This window comes from Notolepis coatsorum, assembly GCF_963971535.1.
Source record: "Notolepis coatsorum genome assembly, chromosome: 2".
Lineage (NCBI taxonomy): Eukaryota > Metazoa > Chordata > Actinopteri > Aulopiformes > Paralepididae > Notolepis > Notolepis coatsorum.
The window spans coordinates 54052087-54072170 of NC_140166.1; the positions used below are offsets into that span (position 1 = coordinate 54052087).

At 45.1% G+C, this 20084-nt stretch overlaps 1 protein-coding gene across 1 annotated transcript in view; it reads right to left on the minus strand.

Annotated features, from left to right (window-relative positions):
• The window catches only part of noxa1 (NADPH oxidase activator 1), a 51567-nt gene extending 39376 nt beyond the window's left edge, over positions 1–12191 (minus strand). The window contains exon 1 of the mRNA XM_084338189.1: positions 12084–12191. The gene's annotated coding sequence lies outside the window, so the exon portion shown is untranslated. The remainder of the gene's footprint in view (positions 1–12083) is intronic.
• Between the last annotated feature and the right edge of the window lie 7893 nt (positions 12192–20084).

Consider the following 20084-nt stretch of genomic DNA (forward strand, 5'->3'; position numbering starts at 1 on the left):
GGTGCAATCACATTCCCCATCCACAGTCTGCGAATCAGAGGCAGAGTAGGGCGGGTCTTCACAGCACGTCATGTGACATATGCGCCAATCGTGTGACAGCGGGTCTCCGTCGTTACAGCGTCGTCTGCACGGAGAATTCCACTCCAAAACGCTCGTCTAAACGTAAAATTAAAAGTGAAACCGCAAGATGACTTTTGCGGTTTCTGTTCACAAAACGCTCGTCTAAACGGGGCCTCAGACGTGAACACGGGCAGGCTTAGTGTGCCATTATCATATGGATGCCGTGGTTATGCACAGTTTGCACAAGTTGAATCACCGAGTGGTAGGATATCTGTTTACTTCATTGTGAGAAGTTTGATATCCCTTTTTATACAGTTCTTGACGTGGTATTTATTGATGTGTGATAAAGTTTCCTTCATTGTGTGAAGTGCTATTTATTGACAATCGATATCGTATGAAGTGCTATTTATTGACAATTGATATCGTATGAAGTGCTATTTATTGACAATTGATATTACTCTCCTTCATTGTGTGAAGTGTCACCAGGTTGCTGTGAATAAAACCCTGCCCGGTCAAGACTGATTGGGGTTCCTGAGCATGAGGTTGAAGTGGGCTTATAGTAACTTTGTCCACCCCTTTTTATGTAATAAATATTATGGTTAAATTAACCTACACTCTTGTGTCTTTCTTAAAGCTAGGAACTTAGCGGGTGTAACATTTGGCGTAGTCAGTAGTCCTAGCTAAGTAAGCATTTATCTTTTCATGGGGGAAGCGGATTACATGTTTTTTTCCTTATTTTTGAGCACGTGAAACGGCAAGAGCAGCGGTGAGCCAGGGCCACGCAGCAGAGAGGATCCAGGGCCATTGTGGTCTTCTCAGCAGTTCTCATAGGCCATGGAGCCAGACGCGATGGCGCAGCGCATACAGGAGTTGGAGCAGGAGTTGCAGAGACTGCATCCAGACGTTCAACCAGGAGCTTCGAGCAGCACTGGGGACAATGTGGAGCCAGCTGCAGAGGCTCAAGGGGGAACACGGTTGGTGTACATCCAGCAGAGTGAAAAGGTACCCAAATTCTCGGGCAATCTGGATAACGCAGACTCTCCTACCCTGGAAGAATGGATTGAACTGATTGAGAACCATATCCAGTTAAAATCGTCTAATAGCTAATTGTGTGTATAACCATTTAGAAGGGGCGGCCCGGGTAGAGGTTAAATATCTTCCCAAACAAGAGAGAGAGACTGTTGGTGGAATAATTCAGATATTGAGAGAAGTGTATGGATGTTCACACTCTCTAATCTCTCTTCAGCGCAGGTTTTTTAACCGCAAACAACGTGAGGGGGAGTCATTGTTGGACTATTCCCATGCCCTTATGTCCCAAATGGATCAGATTGTTCAAACAGACGCACAGGCTAAGCCTAAGTCCCAAAGAGACCTGCGTGACCAATTTTGTGAGGGGGTCAAGGACCATGGTTTGAGTATAAGATTACGAGACAAAATTTGTGTGAACCCTAATTGGAAAATTAGGGATGTACGGAGGGAAGCTGTTGAGTGGACAGCGCAGTGTGAAAAACGGTCATTTAAAAAGGATAATCACTCCCCTCCATTTTCGAATGAAGTCCAGGCACAAGTGTCCTGCGAGCCAATTGAAAATAAATCAAGTTATTCTGAACTGAAAGCCCTCATTGAGGCTCAACAGAGACAATTGGATGTGCTAATGAAAGCATTGCAGCCCTTCAAACAGGAAGGTGGGGCTCAACCTAGGGCTGGGCGATATGACCAAAAACGTTATCGCGATAAAATTATAAAATTATTTTCATATAATTCGATATCGATAATTATCGTCGATATAATGTCCGTCAAGTTTAATTAACTTCTAATATGCTGCTGCGAATGTCTCAAGTCGAGTTGATGTCGTCATCAGTCCTCGCACGTTAGCAGTTAGCCGACAAGCGGAGTATCTCATGACAATAAATATGACACTAAAATACTCTCTTCCGCCAGAATATATTGAAACGACGTCCACTCCCACACTATTATAAACGTGGCCTCAGAATTCAAAACACACACATCAGGGTTCGAAATTAACGGGGGCTTGGGGCAAAATGCCCTCGAAAATTGACCAAATGCCCTTGATAATCAGTTAAGCGGGGCAAAAAAAGCCCCCGACAGTTTACTAATTATATATATAATTATATATATGCTCTACAGTGCGTATTTGCCCCTAATAATATGTGTGTGTGCACACCGGAAAAATCATTTACTTGCAGTGCGAGACAGACGAGTGATTGTGAAGATTACAAAACAGCTCCGCTGTTAATAGTTCAGATTGAAACTGGACTGAAATTCAGTTTTTGGGTGGAATGTTTGTTCCAAGGAGGAGGGAGGCGGGGCCCGCTGCGTGTTACAGGGAGATGCTTCCAGGCACTTGAGAGGTGCGAACACAGAGAGAGCGCTCTGCTCTCATCAAGCATTACATTTACACTGCTATCTTAACGTTAGCAAGCTAAGCATCTGCATAGCGCGACCCGTGTAACGTTAAGTAACTTGTGTTCGGCGGGGAAAGACCGTTCCATTTGTAACACAACTACAAAGAATAACATCCAAATCCGATCCCGATGCGCATTTCCTTCATTCCACAGCGCTGAGCATGCAACGTATTTCATTGATCGATCTGGCCAGAGCCTATACTCAGAAACGTTGCGTGTGTGGGGTTTTTCATCAATTTGAAACAAGCCTCTTGACTGTTGGAATTAGGGATGTTAAAAATAAAATATCTAATAATATTATTCAATATTAGACATTCATTGATCCAGAGGCAACCGGTTATTCGTCTGCTATTTGTAGATGTATCAAGAAAACAACACAACTTGCCCTCAGGGACAATAATATTTAATCTATTTAGATAGAGTATGTATGTATTATTTACAGATAATTGAAGGTACGTACCTCAAAACATGAAACCAAGCCATGATGTCACACATCGTGTGTGTGTGTTACTTGAACAATTGTCACTGTGCTCCTAAATTTCTGTGTGCTCCTAAATTTGTATTTAGATTTTATTTATTAACATTTTATTTAGGAGCACATGTGCTCCTTGGGAAAAAGGTTAGCGTAGAGCCCTATATATGGAGACATTAACATTACGTTATCAAACATAGGGATGAAGACTGTAAAAAAAAGTGTCAACAATGTTTTATAATCTTTATGTTAATTTTCATTATAAAAATATTGTGCCCCCGAAATACAAAAAAAGCCCCCGAAAAGCAATTAAGGGGGGCAAAAAAAGCCCTTGAAAAAAAAAATTAATTTCTAACCCTGACACACATACTCGGCACGTAAATATATAAAACAGTGCCGTGCAAGCTAGTTAACCTAGCCAGCCTGTTGCTTCTACGCGGTGTATTCCATGACAAGGTGCTAAATATCACACTAAAATACTCTCTTCCGCCACAATATATTGAAACGACTACCACTGTATACCCCCACTACTATAAACGTGGCCTCAGAATTCACCACACACACATACTCGGCACGTAAATATATAAAACAACGCCGTGCAAGCTAATTAGCCTAGCAAGCCTTGTTGTTGAGTGAGTAGTCCTACCGCTCTGGGTCTCCTTCCGGGTCTCCGTCGATCTCGGCCATCTCCTTCACTGATTGGTTGTTAGCTGTTGTGCGTAGCACGTCATCACGTAAGGTTGGTTGTTGTTAGTGAGTGTGTTGAGCCGAGGCTGAACGGAGCCAAGCTTGGAAAATCGATATATCGAAACTTTGCGACCACGTTTCATGTTTATTTCGAGGAAATAATTTATCGCGATAGTTATCGTTATCGTTTTATCGCCCAGCCCTAGCTCAACCTCCATCTAGATTTAGAAGAGCTCCTGATGGAAAGCCTATATGTTTTCGGTGTGATCAAAGGGGCCATATAGCACGTTACTGCACTGCAGCTCTCCCAAAAACATCCCAGCCCAAAAAGGGACCAGGCCAAGCAGAGGGACGAGAGCCCACTACTACCGAGCAAAGTCATATAAACCCTGAGACTAAGCTTAATTCAGGACGAAATCCATCTGTTATGTCGACACTTGTGAGTGAATGTCCAGTAGTGGAGGTTAAGATGGGGGAAATTGTGGTTCCATCATTATTGGATACTGGGTCCATGGTCACAACGATGACTGAGAGTTTTTTTAAAGAACATTTTGGTCACCTCACCGATGCTCAGTTACGTGAGTGTGCATGGTTAGATCTTCGGGCAGGAAATGGTCTAGAGCTGCCATACCTGGGTTATTTGGAGTTGGACATCACGATTTTGGGAAAATGTATCACGGGCAGGGGTGTCCTGGTAGTAAGAGATGCAGATGACCCTCAAATGCAGCATAAAAAAAGGTTAACCCCGGGAGTACTGGGTATGAATGTAATCAAAGGGTTTTATCAGGAGTTGTTTGTACAGTCTGGCTCCAGTCTTTTTGAGGATCCTAGAGTAACAGAGGCCCCGGAATGGAGACGAGCCCTTAGACACTGCCAAGTGGAGGAGACCATGGCCAATTCCCCTGAGCCCTTCAGAGTCAGAGTGAGAGGTAAGCGGCCATTTTGTGTAGCTGCCGGTACATTAATAATGGTCCCTGTAACATGTCCTAAGGTCCATTCACAGCAGCACATGGAATTATTGGTGGAGCCATTACGGCCAGGTGAGGGGGTACTTCCAGAAGGGCTGTTAGTTTCACCTGCCCTAGTGACAGCTGAAGCAGGGATAACATATGTACCAATCACTAATGTGGGCTACTCTGATGTTTGGCTAACCCCACGCAGGGTCATCGCTACGGTGAGCATGGTAACTATAGTATCAGAACCAGCTCCTCAGGTTGAGTTTCGCAGGGATGTGATTAATAATGAGTGCACAGCATCTGTGTCCCTTCCAGGAACTGAAGCTGGGGGGGGGGGGGGCTGACTGGGTTTTGCCCAATTCTTTTGAGGGATTAGATGCATCTGAGCAACAACAAGCGGCAGCTTTGATTAATAAATATAACAGTCCGTTTGCAAAAAGTGAAGCTGATTTGGGCTGTACCAATCTGATTCAGCATGAGATCCCCCTGCTAGATGATGCTCCTGTACGGCAGCCGTACCGTCGCATCATCCCGTCTCAATATGATATGGTGAGGGCCCACATAAAACAACTGCTGGACAGCCAGATCATCAGAGAGAGTTGTAGCCCTTATGCATCACCCATTGTCATGGTACAGAAGAAAGACGGCGGAAACCGAATGTGTGTAGACTATCGTCGCCTCAATGCTAAGACTAGGAAAGATGCGTTCCCTTTGCCACGGATTGAGGAGTCATTAGATGGACTGGTGGGAGCTAAATGGTTTTCAACTCTGGACTTAACCAGTAGCTACAACCAAGTGGAGGTTGTGGAAAAGGATAGGGCAAAGACAGCATTCTGTACTCCATTCGGTCTATTCGAATTTAATAGGATGCCATTTGGATTGTGCAATGCTCCTAGCACTTTTCAACGCCTTATGGAGCGCATGTTCGGAGATTGCCGTTATCAGTCTGTTTTACTGTACCTTGATGATGTGATTGTGTTCTCTTCCTCTGTTCAGCAGCACATAGAGAGGCTGGAGGAAGTTTTCTCTCGGCTACAGAAGCAGGGGCTCAAGGTAAAGGGTTCTAAATGCCATTTCTTTCAGAGGCAAGTGAAATATCTGGGCCATGTAGTTTCGGCTGAGGGAGTGGCAACAGACCCGGACAAGGTAGCAATTGTGAAGGAGTGGCGGACCCCCACTAATCTGGCCGAGCTCAAATCTTTCCTGGGGTTTGCTAGTTACTATCGGCGCTTTATAGCTGGGTTTGCAAAGATGGCTGCTCCTTTAAATCATGCAGCAGCACAATTGTCCCCAGGCATAAAAAAGGGTAAGACTCCCAGGAAGCCACTGGCCCTGGTCTGGACACCAGAGTGTGAAGAGAATTTTGGCCAGATAAAAACGGTGCTGATCTCTGCACCAGTGTTGGCCTATGCAGATTTTCATAAGCCATTTGTATTACAGATTGATGCTAGTCATGCGGGGTTGGGGGCAGTACTTTGCCAGGAACATGGAGGGAAGCTCAGGCCTGTCGCTTATGCTAGTAGGGCACTTAAACCTACAGAAAAGAACTATAGCTCTATGAAACTAGAGTTTCTTGCTCTTAAGTGGGCAGTGTCGGAGAAATTCAGAGGGTATCTGTTAGGGGGTTCCTGCACTGTATATACAGATAACAACACACTTACCCACCTAGACACAGCTAAACTTGGTGCAGTAGAGCAACGATGGGCAGGCGAGCTGGCTCCATTTAACCTTACTTTAAAATATCGTCCTGGGACTAGGAATGGTAATGCGGATGCCTTGTCTCGCCGGTACAGGGAGCCCAGTACGACTGAGGCCTCGGAGGAGGAAGATGTTTGGGAGGAAGGGCTCTTTGGCATCCAGTCTGACATTTCTGTGCTTCCAGGTTGTTCCAAGGAGAGCCGTGTTGCAAGAACAAGATCCAGTTATTGGACCACTGTTGGCCTGTTGGAGAAAAGCCAGGCCACCCGATGCAAAGGAGAGGGAGAGGTTTGGCCAGGGTACCAAGGAGCTTGCACGCCAATGGGGGCGCCTGAGAGAGGAAGGGACAGTGCTGTATCGACAGTGTAAATCTCCTGATGGTGGTAAGGAGATCTATCAGCTTGTACTACCACAGTGTTTACATAAAGATGTGCTCACTCAGCTGCATGATAATCATGGGCATCAGGGGGTGGAGCGGACGTTGCAACTTGCGCGTTCGCGGTGTTACTGGCCAAATATGTACAGGGATGTCGAGAAAGGTTGTCTGCAGTGTGGGAGATGTGTGTTGGCTAAAGCTGTACAGCCAAAAATTAAACCAGTTATGGGCAGTCTACAGGCTTCTAGGCCACATGAAATCCTGGCTATAGATTTCACCATGTTGGAACTAGCTTCAAATGGAAGAGAAAATGTGCTGGTCTTAACAGATGTGTTTTCTAAATACACCCAGGCCATTCCCACTAAGGATCAGTGGGCCAGTACCGTAGCTGATGTTCTGGTTAAACAGTGGTTTAATTTGTTTGGTCCTCCTGAACGTATCCATTCAGATCAAGGAAGAAACTTTGAGAGTGGGTTGGTCAGGCAGTTATGCAAGGTCTACAAGATTCGCAAGTCTCGTACTACCCCTTACCATCCTCAGGGAAATGGTCAGTGTGAAAGATATAATCGCACATTACATGATTTGTTGCGCACACTGCCCCCAGACCAGAAGAGATATTGGCCGCGGCACCTTCCTCAGTTAACCTATGCCTATAACACCACCGTGCATCAGTCCACTGGCATGACTCCCTACTTTTTAATGTTTGGCCGGGAGCCCCGACTCCCTGTGGATTTTTTGCTAGGGGAGGGGTTAGAGGAGGCGGAGCAGGGTCTAGAGGACTGGGTAAAGGAGCACCAGGAGTCACTGGAGGGAGCGTATAGCCACGTACGACAGCGCCTGGCTACAAGGAGGGAGTACAGAGATAAGAAACAGGAAGAGCAAGTGAGAGATCCATTTATAGGGGAGGGAGACCTTGTATATGTCCGTAACCATGGGGTGAAGGGTCGTAACAAGATTCAGGATGTCTGGGAACCGACCCCTTACCGGGTGGTACAGTGCCCCGCAGAACGTGGTGTAGTCTACTCCATCACCCCTGCAGTTCAGGATGGTCCGGTACGGCATGTCCACCGGACTGAGATGAGAGGTATGCCCATAGGTGGGTTGAGGCCTGATACAGGCCATGATTTGGGGGAAGAGCAGGAGGAGCAGGGGGATGGAGGAGACAATGGGGTGGAGGACACAGATGTTACATTGACAGAAGGACGGCCGTTGGAGTCGTATAGTGAGGGGTCAATGTCAGAATCCGAGCTTTGTCCAGAGGATGATGTGTTGGAAGGAGGGGATGGTGACTTGGAGACAGATTTCCCAGTGGTGGTGGAAGGCCTCAGGAAGTCTAATAGGAGTACTGCAGGCAAACACGATAATCCGCTTAGACTCCCTAAATCTGCAGTTTAAGGTTTTCCCCAAGTAGTAGATTGTATTGGTATATCGTCGGGACGCCGATACATTTGGAGGGGGTGTATGTGGCGGGTGGCATTAATGAGAAAGGAGGAGGGGCCTCAATGAGCCAGGTTCCGTTTAGGGGGCTACCTGCGGGAGGAACGTTAGTTGGAATTGTTTGTTGTGGCCGGTGCAGTGAGGTAGGTGCACACCTCACTCCGGAATGCAGGAACAAGCATTACACACTAAGGTAGGCAGTGGTAGTATTATGGTATAGGAATAGCGGGTTTTAAGGTGCTCGGCAATATGTGTGACATGGAGTGTTTGTTCCAGATCACTTGCCTGGTTTTGATTGATTGATTGAAAACTTTATTAACAGATTGTAGAATGGGTACAATACAGTACAGCTCAATACACACAATTGTTAAGGGGATGCAGACCAGAGAAAGACTTTCGTCTTGTTTACATCAGGGTCCCCCATTTTCAATTCATCAGGACATATATGACATACATGACATACAGATAGTCAGTACTGCTACATCTATACATTTATGACATACCAGATTTGCAAATACAGTACTGTTTGTGATACAGAAGGAGTCAAGAAAAGGGAGTATATACATTTGACGTAGAAACTGTACATTGGAGGAGGTTGGGTGGGGGGGGGTTGGGTACATTGGGATATTGACAACCATACTGGGTAATTTACATTGGAGGTGGTTGGGGGGGGGGGGCACACTGTATAAACAAGCAAAACTGTACATTGAGGGGGGGGGAGGAGACACTGTACAAACAAACAAAATTGTACATTGGACTATTGACAAAACCATACTAGGTAAATGACTGTACATTGGAGGGGGTTGGGTTAGGATATTTATAGGGGCCAGTGTTGAATTGCAGTCTCCCGTAGGTGTCCCTTGAGAGAGGTTTTGAAAGTGGGTAGTGATCCACATTCCTTTACAGCTTTGGGTAGGGCGTTCCACATTGATGTGGCATAATTGCGAAACGTGTTTAGTCCCTTATTTGAGCCGAATCTGGGTTTAACATGATTTGTGGAGCTCCATCTGGTGTTGTGATCGTGGTATTCACTGACCTTTGGGAAGTATTTTGACATGTACATGGGTACCTTGGTCGTGTATCTTGTAGACCAGGCCCATTGCAAGTTGCTGTACTCTGTCGTCTACTCTAAGCCATCCTAGGTTGTCAAAGTGGGCAGGGGTGAGGTGGGTTCTAGGAGTAAGGTCAAGCAGTAGTCTGACCAGTTTGTTTTGAGATGTTTGTAATTTTGTTTTTAGCGCCTTTGAGGTGCTTTGGTACCATGAGGTGCAAGCATAGTCGTAGTACCCCTGAATGAGTGCTCCTGCCAGAGTCTTCAGGGTATTCTTGTTTACCAGAGAGGAGATCCGGTACAGGAATCGAGTTCGTTGGTTGACTTTTTTTATTACATTGGATGCCATTTTGTCACAGGAGAGATTAGCCTCTAGGATGGAACCCAGGTAGGTAATTTCATCTTTCCTTGTGACAATATTGTCACCCACTGTAACTGAGAAGCCGTCGGTCTTGCTGAGTTTGTTATTTGAACCGAAGAGAATGGACTCTGTTTTGCCCATGTGTAATGATAGTTTGTTATCAGCAAGCCATATGCAGATTCTGCCTAGTTCCGAGCTGAGGGTTTTTTCAACCTGTAACTTGTTCTTGTCAGAGACCAGCAGGGCTGAGTCGTCCGCAAACAGGAACAAGTTGCAGTCACAAGCTGACGACATGTCATTTGCATAAATTAGGAACAGTAGCGGTCCTAGTATGCTTCCTTGTGGAACACCACAGCTCACTGTGAGGGGGGGGGATAGGGTACCGCTTACCTCCACCATCTGTTCCCTCCCCTCAAGGTAGGATTGCATCCAGCTCACTGATAGACTATCAAAACCAAGTAGTTCCCAGCGGGATTGAAAGTAGTCGGTAGCATAATAGGACCACCGACGAACCAGGTATTTTAAATGTAGTACTTTGTTTTAGCATGTAATGTTGTCTAATAATTATGTGTGTTATTGTTTTAATAATAAAGTGTTTTAATACTGTTGTGTTTGTTTCCCGGCAGAGCACCAGTGGTTTTGATTGATTGATTGAAAACTTTATTAACAGATTGCAGAATGGGTACAATACAGTACAGCTCAATACACACAATTGTTAAGGGGATGCAGACCAGAGAAAGACTTTCGTCTTGTTTCCACCAGGGTCCCCCATTTTCAATTCATCAGGACATATATGACATACATGACATACAGATAGTCAGTACTGCTACATCTATACATTTATGACATATCAGATTTGCAAATACAGTACTGTTTGTGATACAGAAGGAGTCAAGAAAAGGGAGTATATACATTTGACGTAGAAACTGTACATTGGAGGAGGTTGGGTGGGGGGGGTTGGGTACACTGGGATATTGACAACCATACTGGGTAATTTACATTGGAGGTGGTTGGGGGGGGGGGGGGGGGCACACTGTATAAGCAAGCAAAACTGTACATTGAGGGGGGGGAGACTCTGTACAAACAAACAAAATTGTACATTGGACTATTGACAAAACCATACTAGGTAAATGACTGTACATTGGAGGGGGTTGGGTTAGGATATTTACAGGGGCCAGTGTTGAATTGCAGTCTCCCGTAGGTGTCTCTTGAGAGAGGTTTTGAAAGTGGGTAGTGATCCACATTCCTTTACAGCTTTGGGTAGGGCGTTCCACATTGATGTGGCATAATTGCGAAACGTGTTTAGTCCCTTATTTGAGCCGAATCTGGGTTTAACATGATTTGTGGAGCTCCCTCTGGTGTTGTGATCGTGGTATTCACTGACCTTTGGGAAGTATTTTGCCATGTACATGGGTACCTTGGTCGTGTAGTGTATCTTGTAGACCAGGCCCATTGCAAGTTGCTGGTCCAGCTGCTCTTGTCGTGAAACACTTTTAGTTATTGTTTGGTAGTTATATAAATATGTCTAATCCGCCCGGGCCAGTGGGCCGGTAGACGGGCAAAAAGAATTGGGTCTTGCCCTTGGGCCGGATTAGTTTTCTTTACATGTATGTTTGTTTGTTTATTTGTGTGTCCGTTTCCCCCCCACCATAACACCAATCCATGTACAAGGTACCTCTCTCAGACGTGAACACGGGCAGGCTTAGTGTGCCATTATCATATGGATGCCGTGGTTATGCACAGTTTGCACAAGTTGAATCACCGAGTGGTAGGATATCTGTTTACTTCATTGTGAGAAGTTTGATATCCCTTTTTATACAGTTCTTGACGTGGTATTTATTGATGTGTGATAAAGTTTCCTTCATTGTGTGAAGTGCTATTTATTGACAATCGATATCGTATGAAGTGCTATTTATTGACAATTGATATCGTATGAAGTGCTATTTATTGACAATTGATATTACTCTCCTTCATTGTGTGAAGTGTCACCAGGTTGCTGTGAATAAAACCCTGCCCGGTCAAGACTGATTAGGGTTCCTGAGCATGAGGTTGAAGTGGGCTTATAGTAACTTTGTCCACCCCTTTTTATGTAATAAATATTATGGTTAAATTAACCTACACTCTTGTGTCTTTCTTAAAGCTAGGAACTTAGCGGGTGTAACACAGAGAAAGACTTTCGTCTTGTTTACATCAGGGTCCCCCATTTTCAATTCATCAAGAATGACATGAAACCTGCCATGAAGAAACGAATAGTCTGTATCTTACCTGGATGTAAGATTCCATTATCAAAACTGTACTCTGAAATAAAGTAGGCTACTTAGGGAAAGCAATAGATAAATGGATTTAAAAGGGACATTTTAGTTCCTCTTTGAGTTATATTTCCATGGGGCAACGAAACGAAAATCTAGCCTAAACTATAATAAACAAACACACAAGAAAATTACTTCCTGGAGTCATACGTGTGTGGATATGTTATTCAATTGTAATAAGGTGAATAATACGTTCAAGACTAAATCTGACAACTTCTACATTAGGAGGAGGAGGCTATACTTACTGTACCTTAGTTTGCTGTCGAGTGAAATGTAAGTGTGAGACTCAAGTCCAAGTGTCCAACAACCTCCACCTGGTCACCTGCCGTCTTCCTCGGATCCCGACAGAGAAGTCAAGACACGGCTGAGAGACAGACAGACTGCACGCTGCTTGGGTCTCTGGCATTCCCCCCCCACCCCGCTACAAGGAAGTCCTCATCCACATTTTCCAGACATGGAGGGAGGGGAGGGGGGGGGGCAGACTGACACGAACACCGCTGCCCTTACCTGAGGTAGAAAGCTGTTAAAGGAAAACTCCAACATTTTGGGGAAATTAGCTTATTTGCCATCTACCCTGGAGTTAGACAAGAAGATGCATACCTTTTTCTTCTCTGTGCATGCAGTAGGAATAGGAAGACGTTGGGAACTAGGCTAATGGAGGAACCTACTTCCAGTGACTGACGCTAAACTAGGCTAACGGTGCGCGTCTTCCTACTGGCCTACTGCATGCACAGAGAAGGAAATGGTATGTATCTTAACACTCCAACATTTTGGGAACCCTGGAGTTAGACAAGAAGATGCATACCTTTTTCTTCTCTGTGCATGCAGTAGGAGTAGGAAGACGTTGGGAACTAGGCTAATGGAGGAACCTACTTCCAGTGACTGACGCTAAGCTAGGCTAACGGTGCACGTCTTCCTACTCCTACTGCATGCACAGAGAAGGAAAAGGGTATGTATGTATCTTCTTGTCTAACTCCAGGGTAGATGCCAAATAAGCTAATTTCCCCAAATGTTGGAGTTTTCCTTTAACAGGTGCATGCTCATGACGTCACAATCACAGCAGAGACCTGACTTGGACCAGGACCAAGAGGCAGCATTCCTTGTCTCTGTTCAAGGGTTTCAAGAAGAGAAGAAGGAAAGGGGGGGTGTGGATTCTCTTTTGTTCACGTACATTCATCATCATGGACGAGAATATTTCAGAAAGTCATGAAATATTTCGCTTTTTTGCATATTCCTTAACAAAAGGGCTCAGAGAGGCTCGCTCCAGTGATACATACTGGGCCAACTGGCTTGACCAGTTGACTTATTTTGTCTCGTCATGTCTCAGAGTTGTGGGTAGGGCACAGTCTACTCAATTTACATGTTAATGTTACTGACTGGAACAGTAGTCATTGCAATGTATATGAGCACATTATTAAGTGGTATTATTGTTCTTGTTGTCGTTCATATTTGGAAGTGACTGTGATGTTAATCCTTAATTAAATCAGATTACGAAACTGTAATAAACTCAAAAGCATAATGAAAAATGTGTGTTTTTTTTAAAGAGTACAATTATTTTATTACTAATCATCAAACATAGTATTATTATTATTATTATTAACCAACACCCATTGGTTGGTTAGGCCGGTGGTAAATTAAAAGCATATAGTAAAATATATATAAAACTATGGATTTCCAAGACTGGTTCTACAATGAATGGTGCCTCTTCATCTATCTTGGGGATTCCCAAACCTTTTCTTTTTTTAAACTTTGACCAGTCAGCTGGTTCTTTTTAGCGTTTATCGCTTTTTCTGGTCAAGCATGACTGACAGAAACAGGTTGAATGGGATATAGATCGGGGGAAGACACTCTGAGAGGATACGGCGAGTGCGGGAGTCGAACTCGTGTACCCCAGATCCGTGACGCGCACGGTTGTCCCCGACGCCGAAGTAGCGCCGAGATACGCGGTGAGGTACTGGAGCTCCCCTCGCAAACCATTTCATAAATGTTATAGAAAGTGGGCGGCTAAGTGGCGCAGTGGGCAAGGCAGGAGATGCTGGGTTCGAGCCCAGCTCTCGGCGTTGCTTCCGGCTTGGCTGGTCGTTCTGTAAGAATCTCGTTGTTGGTGGTGTGGACCCAGGTGCAATAACAGGAACGAGAGAGAGAGGCAGGACACAACTGGGTGTAGTTGGGAAGAGGCACATATTGGGGTACATATTAGAGACAACAAGAGAAACATATGGAGACTGATTAGCATAGGGAATAACAGAGGGAGCAGTACACCATTGACTCCGCTAGGGGGAGCCACAGGGCAGTCAGGGATCTTGTTCCCAGCCGCGTATTCCTTAATGACAAGCAAGCAGTGCAAGAATGTGGAAGCATTCTACCGTAGTGGCGTGCGGTAATGCGCCTTTCATTTTCCTTCGCCCAGCGCCCAGGTGCGTGCACCGGCGGCGGCGTGCTCGCTCAGGTGCGTGCGTGCGCCGGCGTGCTCGCGCGAGGTGCCCGCGCATGAGATCCCGCCTTGGTTCGACACGAGCGGAGCTCAATATATATAAGTCATCGCCCCTTATTCAGTATCCAGAAATAGCTCAATTGGCAAGACTGCATGGCTGTGCATCCTACGGCTCGTTTGCTGGCGAGTTCGAATCCCATCAAATATTTTTTTTTTAACGTGATTTTTTTTTTTAACGTGTATTCTTTCGCCGGTTAAGGTTAGGCATGGTTAAGGTTAAGGTTAGGCATTGTTTCGGAGTTGGTTAAGGTTAGAACGGTTAAGTTTAGGCGCTGTTAAGGAGCTGGTTAAGGTTAGAGTTTGTCAAAGAGAATGGCAATATTCTTTCTATGGTTAAGGTTAGGCATGGTTAAGGTTAAGGTTAGGCATTGTTTCAGAGTTGGTTAAGGTTAGAACGGTTAAGTTTAGGCGCTGTTAAGGAGCTGGTTAAGGTTAGAGTTTGTCAAAGAGAATGGCAATAGACAGCCTATTTCCGCGCGACAGCTCCCAAAGCGGGCCTGAAAAGAAAGGCGCTTTACCGTAGTGGCGTGCGGTGACGAATGCTTCCGCATTCTTGCACTGCTTGCTTGTCATTAAGGTACACGCTTCCCAGCCTGCTGTGGAGGAATTGGAATTGGACCAGGCTGGGAGTGCAGATTATGACACGTTCATACTAATACAATTGGCAGTATTAGGGGGTGGGAAAGCCGGTGGGTGGGGATCGGACGTTGTGGACAGCGACTCCTACAGGTCGGTTGGTGCGCCTGTACAGCAGAATCAGGAAGCAACAGGGGCAGCGTGAGCCTCCCACGCGTTACTCCTCGCCGCTGAGAGATCGCGCTGTACAGGTGAAAAGATGCGACAGCTGCCTCCTCGTGTACCGGAGGGGACACGTGATGCAAGGCTTGGTCCACATTGCAGCCGACCAGTGGGAGGCATGGTCTAACAACGTTCGAGACAGGGGAGAGTAGAATTGGATATACGAAATTGGGATGGGAGAAAAAATTGAAAATGGGGAGAAAAAGTAGATAAAAAAAAAAAATATTATCGAAAAGAAGGTGTTATTTTGCTCCGGGCCCAACAAGCATCCAGTGAAGGAAGGAAACACACTACATTTAAAAGGATGGTACGGTTAACATTAAAAGGATGGTTCTGATTGTTGGAACCCTTGTCTTCTTAACTGTACTGTTTCATACAGTGGATTTTTATCATTTTTATATATAATTATCAGTACTTGGTTTACCCCCCCCCCCCCTGGCCTATCTCAATCATAGCTCCTGCTTAACGTTAGAAGTTGCTGCTGTCCACGGGATGCAATCTCAATCTTGGAACCCTGATTCCTGTGACAAAATGGCATCCATTGTAATAAAGAAAAGTCAACTAACGAACTAGATTCTTGTACCGGATCTCCTCTCTGGTAAACAAGAATACCCTGAAGACTCTGGCAGGAGCACTAATTCACGGGTACTACGACTATGCTTGCACCTTATGGTACCAAAGCACGTCAACGGCGCTAAAAACAAGATTACAAACATCTCAAAACAAACTGATCAGACTACAACTTGACCTTACTCCTAAAACCCACCTCACCCCTGCCTACTTTGACAACCTAGGATGGCTTAGAGTAGACGACAGAGTACAGCAACTTGCAATGGGCCTGGTCTACAAGATACACTACACGACTAAGGTACCCATGGTACACGACCACAACACCAGAGGGAGCTCCTCAAATCACGTTAAACCCAGATTCGGCTCAAATAAGGGACTAAACACCTTTTGCAATTATGCCACATCAATGTGGAACGCCCTACACACAGATGTAAAGGAATGTGAATCACTACCCACTTTCAAAACCACTCTCAAAGAACACCTACGGGAGACTGCAATTCGAAACTGGCCCAGGTAAATGTCCTAACCCAACCCCCTCCAATGTACAGTAAATGTCCTAACCCAATAATACACGATTGATTGATTGATTGATTGATTGATTGATTGATTGAAAACTTTATTAACAGATTGCAGAATGGGTACAATGATGCAGACCAGAGAAAGACTTTCGTCTTGTTTACATCAGGGTCCCCCATTTTCAATTAATCAGGACATATATGGCATACATGACATACAGATAGACAGTACTGCTACATCTATACATTTATGACATACCAGATTTGCAAATAAAGTACTGTTTGTGATACAAAAATAGTCCAGAAAAGAGAGTATATACATTTGACGTAAAAACTGTACATTGGAGAAGGTTGGGTAGGTAGGGGGCGGGGGGGGGGGCTGTACATTGGAGGTGGTTGGGTGGGTGGGGTGGGGGGTTGGGTAGGAGGGGTGGGTGGGGAACACTGTACAACTGTATACAAGCAAAACTGTACATTGGAATATTGACAAAACCATACTTGGTCATTTACTGTACATTGGAGGGGGTTGGGTTAGGACATTTACAGGGGCCAGTTTCAAATTGCAGTCTCCCGTAGGCGTTCTTTGAGAGTGGTTTTGAAAGTGGGTAGTGATTCACATTCCTTTACAGCTTTGGGTAGGGCGTTCCACAATGATGTGGCATAATTGCGAAACGTGTTTAGTCCCTTGTATGAGCCGAATCTGGGTTTAACATGATTTGTGGAGCTCCCTCTGGTGTTGTGATAGTGGTAATCACTCTTTGGGAAGTATTTTGACATGTACATGGGTACCTTGGTCGTGTAGTGTATCTTGTAGACCAGGCCCATTGCAAGTTGCTGTACTTTGTCGTCTACTCTAAGCCATCCTATAGGTTGTCAAAGTGTGCAGGGGTGAGGTGGGTTCTAGGAGTAAGGTCAAGCAGTAGTCTGACCAGTTTGTTTTGAGATGTTTGTAAAAAAAAATTAGCGCCTTTGAGGTGCTTTGGTACCATGAGGTGCAAGCATAGTCGTAGTGTAGTACCCTTGAATGAGAGCTCCTGCCAGAGTCTTCAGGGTATTCTTGTTTACCAGAGAGGAGATCCGGTACAAGAATCGAGTTTGTTGGTTGACTTTTTTTATTACATTGGATGCCATTTTGTCACAGGAAAGATTAGCCTCTAGGATGGAACCCAGGTAGGTAATTTAATCTTTCCTTGTGACAATAGTGTCACCCACCACTGTAACTGAGAAGTCGTCGGTCTTGCTGAGTTTGTTATTTGAACCGAAGAGAATGAATGAATGAATGAAAACTTTATTAACAGATTGCAGAATGGGTACAGTACAGTACAGCTCAATACATACAATTGTTAAGGGGATGCAGACCAGAGAAAGACTTTCGTCTTGTTTACATCAGGGTCCCCCATTTTCAATTCATCGTAACATATATGACATACATGACATACAGATAGACAGTACTGCTACATCTATACATTTATGACATACCAGATTTGCAATTACAGTACTGTTTGTGATACAAAAAGAGTCCAGAAAGAAAAGAGTATATACATTAGGCGTAGAAACTGTACATTGGATTGGGTAGGTGGGGGTGGGGAGGGACTGTACATTGGAGGTGGTTGGGTGGGTGGGGGGGGGGGGGGGGGGGGTTGGGTAGGAGTGGGGGGGGGGGGGGGTTGGGTAGGAGTGGGGGGGGGGGGGGGTTGGGTAGGAGGGGTGGGTGGGGGACACTGTACAACTGTACAAACAACACTGTACATTGGATTATTGACAAGACCATACTTGGTAATTTACTGTACATTGGAGGGGGTTGTGTTTGGACATTTACAGGGGCCAGTTTCGAGTTGCAGTCTCCCTTAGGTGTTTTTTGAGAGTGTTTTTGAAAGTGGGTAGTGATTCACATTCCTTTACAGCTTTGGGTAGGGCGTTCCACATTGATGTGGCATAATTGCGAAACGTGTTTAGTCCCTTGTTTGAGCCGAATCTGGGTTTAACATGATTTGTGGAGCTCCCTCTGGTGTTGTGATCGTGGTATTCACTGACATTTGGGAAGTATTTTGTCATGTACATGGGTACCTTGGTCGTGTAGTGTATCTTGTAGACCAGGCCCATTGCAAGTTGCTGTACTCTGTCGTCTACTCTAAGCCATCCTAGGTTGTCAAAGTGGGCAGGGGTGAGGTGGGTTCTAGGAGTAAGGTCAAGCAGTAGTCTGACCAGTTTGTTTTGAGATGTTTGTAATTTTGTTTTTAGCGCCTTTGAGGTGCTTTGGTACCATGAGGTGCAAGCATAGTCGTAGTACCCTTGAATGAGTGCTCCTGCTAGAGTCTTCAGGGTATTCTTGTTTACCAGTGAGGAGATCCGGTACAAGAATCGTGTTCGTTGGTTGACTTTTTTTATTACATTGGATGCCATTTTGTCACAGGAAAGATTTGCCTCTAGGATGGAACCCAGGTAGGTAATATCTTCTTTCCTTGTGACAATATTGTCACCCACTGTAACTGAGAAGCCGTCGGTCTTGCTGAGTTTGTTATTTGAACCGAAGAGAATGGACTCTGTTTTGCCCATGTGTAATGATAGTTTATGTTAATTGTTTATAGTAATGATAGTAGACGAGACCCTCTTCTTGGGACCAAGTAAGGTTTTGTCGATAATCCAATGTACAGTTACCCCACCCCAGTTACCCATTCTGCAATCTGTTAATACCTTTATTTATCACATTTCCCAATGATGTCGAGATTATAGGCAAGTTAAAACAGGTCAAAACACGTGGATATATTGGGCATTTCTAAAAACGATGGATTTCTCTAAACTACATAGTAAAGTAGTAAAGTACACCACAATCAAGCACGCACACAGAGCCGTCGCGACTCTCGCGAGACCGGCCTTCGGTAGGTCAGACCACGACACCACGCTGCTACTCCCTGTTTACAAACAGCAGCTGGAAGCCACGCCCACCACATCAAGACGCTGGACAGAGGAAGCCTGACTACAGCTACAGGGTTGGCTGGAAATCACGGACTAGAGTGTATTCAAGGACCCAGATCTGGATGTGTATGCAGAACACTGGATACATTAATACATTAGTGGACGAATGTATCCCCAACCAAGACAGTTTGATCATTTCCAAACTGCAAATGGATGAACTCAGACATCTGCAATAAACTAAGAGCTAATTGACAAGCTAAAAGCAATTGGTTTTGATAGTCAGTGAGCTGGATGCAATGCTACCTGGAGGGGAGAGAACAGATGGTAGAGGTAAACGGTATACCCTACCCCCCCCCCCCCCCCCTCCCAGTGAGCTGTGGTGTTCCACAAGGAAGCATACTAGGACCGCTGCTGTTCCTAATTTATGCAAATGACATGTCGTCAGCTTGTGACTGCAACTTGTTCCTATTCGTGGACGACTCAGCCCTGCTGGTCTCTGACAGGAACAAGTTGCAGGTTGAAAAAACCCTCAGCTCGGAACTAGGCAAAATCTGCATATGGCTCGCTGATAACAAACTATCATTACACATGGGCAAAACAGAGTCCATTCTCTTCGGTTCAAATAACAAACTCAGCAAGACCGACGGCTTCTCAGTTACAGTGGGTGACAATATTGTCACAAGGGGAAAAAAATGAAATTACATACCTAGGTTCCATCCTGTGACAAAATGGTATCCAATGTAATAAAAAAAAGTCAACCAACGAACTAGATTCTTGTACCAGATCTCCTCTCTGGTAAACAAGAATACCTTGAACTCTCTGGCAGGAGCACTCATTCAAGGGTACTACGACTATGCTTGCACCTCATGGTACCAAACCACCTCAAAGGCGCTAAAAACAAGATTACAAACATCACAAAACAAACTGGTCAGACTACTGCTTGACCTTACTCCTAGAA